This window comes from Cupressus sempervirens, chromosome 5 (genome assembly GCF_028749045.1).
Source record: "Cupressus sempervirens isolate cs-2001-9-10 chromosome 5, ASM2874904v1, whole genome shotgun sequence".
Lineage (NCBI taxonomy): Eukaryota > Viridiplantae > Streptophyta > Pinopsida > Cupressales > Cupressaceae > Cupressus > Cupressus sempervirens.
In genome coordinates, this window is record NC_143122.1 from 673,160,896 (window position 1) to 673,165,435 (window position 4,540).

Here is a 4,540-nt window from a genome sequence, read left to right on the forward strand (position 1 = left end):
TTGAGGTTGTAGATAGTATATAGATAGATCTATTTAGAAGATCTAAAAGAAATGGAGAAAATATAATATAGATAGTGAGAGGTGAATGACAAAGAGAGAAAAATATAAGATAGAAGTAGTGATGGACAAAGGAGTGTATGTGTGCATAAGAAATAAATAAAAGGATAGTGATGTAGATAGGGAGAATGTGTCAATTAGAAAGAGACATGGATATAAAATTTTAAAGAGATATAAATATAAAGTAAGATGGAGAGGAATAGATAGAAACAATAGCTAGATTGTTAATTTTTTTTATGAAATAATAGATAGGGAATATATATTTATAATGAAATATAAGGAGACATTTAGGGGGTGGGGGAGAGTGAGAAAGACAAATAATATATAGAAAAAATAGGGTAGAGGTAAAAATATTTATATAGATAAAAATAGATAGGGAAAAATAGGGAGCATCGAAGTATAGATAGATGGATCATAATTGAATATTAAAATGGAGGATAGTTATGAAGGGATAGAAAAGAGAAGGGGAGAAATATGAAGATTGGTTGAGGGAGATAAATAGAGAAAATGATATATATGAGGCGAAGATGGACAGTCAATAGATAGAGAGATAGATAGGGTTTGTACATAGAGTAAGTCAAATAAAAATAGAGGAAATTGGATATAGATACATAGAGAAAATAGTAAAAGTTGGTAAGATTAAATAGAGATAGGCAAGGAAAAAGAGAGATATAAATATTAGGGTAGGAAAGTAGATAGGTAGAATTTATAAATAACTATTTATGAACATTATCAAAATTATACAATACTATCGACTTAGCCATTACACTTTCAAAGGTGCAAGTGTCAAGAATTTATAAATAACTATTTATGAACATTATCAAAATTATAAAATACTATGGACTTAGCCATTACACTTTCAAAGGTGCAAGTGCCAATAAATACTCCTTTCTTAAAACTTCTTTCATACCTATTTCTTAACCTAAATGTAAGAAAAACAAGTGTCACATAAATAGCTAACATTTGCCAAATAATTAATTGTATATTTATACATATTATTTTATCTATAATATAATAAAAAATAGTTATTTATTAAATTAATTTAAATATTATATTTAAAACTAAAATTGTTCCTTAGTTTAAATTCATATTATTTTAATTGAATTTAAAACATTTTAAATTTTTTATATAAGATATTAAATGATCTATTTAAAATTTAAAATTTAAATATTTACTATATACAAAAAATAAAAATTGTATTTTTTAATGGAATAATATTTATAAAATTTTACTAAATAATGAATTCAAAAAATTATCTTATATAAATAGAATAAGTAATGAAATAAAAAAGTGTGAGTTTCAAGAGTTATTTAATATTTTATCTTTTATTATTTTGCTCATTATATAATAAATATATTTTTTTTTTTAAATAAACTTTACATTTACAAATTAAACCATTAAACCATCAATATCTCTCTATAGAAAAAAAAAATAATAAAAAAATAAAAAAAATAAAAAATAAAAAAATAAAAATAAAAAAAAAATATTTAGCCATCTCACTAAAGCCCCAACCCATTAATAAAAGTTCACTTATTTATCAAGCAATTAAATAAACTTTACATTTACAAATTAAATCATTAAACCATCAATATCTCTTTATAGAAAAAAAAAAATTAGCCATCTCACTAAAGCCCCAACCCATTAATAAAAGTTCACTTATTTATCAAGCAATTAACATATTTTAACATACTCCTTTTTTTAATGCAGCATTTACTCGAAATTCTCATTTGACTAAGTCTAAATGAATATTAGGAAATATTCTAGACTAACACAACTCCAACTCCATATTTGTTTTAAATATTATAATTGTCAATCTGTTTCAATTATTCCAAATTAATGTTAGTCAAATAAATTAATTTTAATAATATAAAATTATTTGTGTATTACGAGTAATAAATATCAAGAAAAAATAGTTTAATAGAAATTCAAGATAATAGATATTCAATCTATCATCTAGATGTAATCTAGACCATTTCAACAAGTCTAAATTACATCTAGATGAAGATTAATATCTCTTATCTTGAATTTCTATTAAACTATTTTTCTTGATGTATACAATTTAATGTTAAGTATTAATAAGAATATGTATAATGTTAAGTATTAACAAGAATATGTATTCCTATTCCATTTATTTAGGTGGAATAGAAAATCTTCATTTTTGAGCCATAATTGGAATATGTATTCTAATTTAATTCCTATTATAATTTCAATTTGGTACATTCAAACAGAAGTGGAATAGGCATACGTATATTCTTAAAATTTTGAATTTTCTAGTTAGATGCACCAAATCAAAATTGGAATAAGAATACAGTTGGAATATATATTCCAATTTTGGCCCAAAAATGTGGATTTGTTATTCCACTTAAATAGATGAAATAGGAATACATATTCCTATTCCAAATTTTTTATTTTTAGTAAACATAATTTTTTGATTCCATGAATTCAGCATCAAATTCTAAGTGAACCAAACAAGAATAGAAATATATAATAACCCCATGTTCTATCTAAATAAGTATTGCAAAATAAATATTTATATTCCCATTTTTATTCCTATTTCCTTTTTTTTAATTTTACTAAAAATAAACTTTTAAGTCCATGAATTCAGCATCAAATTCTAGGTGGACCAAACAAGTATAGAAATATATAATAACCCCATTTTCTATTTGAAAATGTTCCCATTTCTAGGAATACATGTTCCTATTTCAATTTTTTTAATTTTAGTAAACATAAATTTTTAAGTCCATGAATTCAGCATCAAATTCTAGGTAGACCAAACAAGTATAGAAATATATAATAACCCCATTTTCTATTTGAAAATAAGCATTCTAGAATAAATATTTCTGTTCCCATTTTTATAATTAATAAAACTATTACAAATATTATTTTTTCAAAAATTTCAGTAAAATTGATAAGTTCTTTTCACTTAAATGTATTAAGAAATTCAACCTCAAAACATTTCTCAGATTATATTTTTAAGGTTATAACTTTTTGAAATCCAACCTCAAAACATCTCCTATTACATTTTGAGGGTTATAACTTTTTGAAATAGCCAAATCATATCATTTAATGTTTAAAATTAATTAAATTAGAATGAATTATCCATCATCTCTCAGATTACATTTTGAGGGTTGTAACTTTTTGAAATAGCGAGATCATATCATTTAATGTTTAAAATTAATTAAATTAGAGTGAATTGACCTTTGAAACCGTCAAACGCCATGGTTTAACTTTTAAAGCACTCGAAAACCTGTTTCTGAAAGAGCCAAACAACTGTCTTTCTTTATAGAAAATTACGTAATAATTAGAGACATTTGAAATGGCTTTTAAGTCATTGAAGTTAATCGAATGGAATTTTATTGAACTAAATTGAAATTCATTCGAAACAAACACAAGTAAGATGGACATCATATATTTCTCGGTGATATTCATTATAGATATTAAAACGAAGCACATTTCAAATCTGCCAACTTCTCTCAACGCATAAGCGCGAAAAAAAGTAGAATGGAATACTATTCCCAGTAATGCAGATGTGGGAATTATTTATGGTACTAATTTAGTTCTTAACCACGCTCAAGTCCTGAAAATGAAAGCAAGAATAACTCAGTCAGCCTATAAATTCTAATTAGCGGGCATAAAATCAACGATCAACTTACTGCTGATGGTTGATGTAAATTTTGCCACCGTCAGAATCGATGTAAACATTGCCAGCGTCAGGATTGCCAATATAAGCGTATGCCTGCTGAGATGAATCGTAGGTACCGCGACATCCAGCGGGGCAATGATCAACAATCTTTACGACGATGGATCCACTCTTGCGTGGCATAGGAACACCCTGATTCGTTGCACCGGTGCATCCGCAAGCTGCCCCGTTGCCCCATATTGTGGAACTAGCCGCTGGAAATTGATTCTGATCATATCCACAGCACGCAGTTGCTGTCAAAGCAATAACATGATATTAAACTCATCGTAGGCAACAATTCCAGTTAGTAACAATTATCTATTGCTCAACCAATCGTTATTACATTGTTCATAAACCCTAATACTCAAAAAAAGACTAAATTTGAGAAGTATTGAAACTGTACTTACGAACATATGGAGGAGTGTAAAATCCTTGCTGACCCACACAGCAATACCAACCCCCCATAAAACTCATCACAAACACAGCCCGAATAATGCTAGAAATAGCTCGACCTGCCATTCTCTTCAAAAGCTATGTGGTTTTCCTACTCAAATATCTCTATTCATCAACTATAGAGCTACAATTTATGATGAGAACCATTGGAACCAGGTATTTATAGACTACAATGGGGAGTATGGTGACCTACGCTGGTAGAGGTCAGTCCTTGTGGGTTTCATGTGACAAGCATAACCTAAGCAAAAAGGTTTGCCTGCAAATGATAGATCAAGTACATGAAGTTTTATTCTTAAGTCTCCCACTTTTCTATTCAAAATTTTCAGGCACTGGCTAAATAGTCAAATATTT

General features: G+C 27.1%; 1 pseudogene; it reads right to left on the bottom strand.

Annotated features, from left to right (window-relative positions):
- Positions 1-3,706: 3,706 nt before the first annotated feature.
- Positions 3,707-4,255, bottom strand: LOC149557741 (EG45-like domain containing protein pseudogene; annotated as a pseudogene).
- Positions 4,256-4,540: the final 285 nt, after the last annotated feature.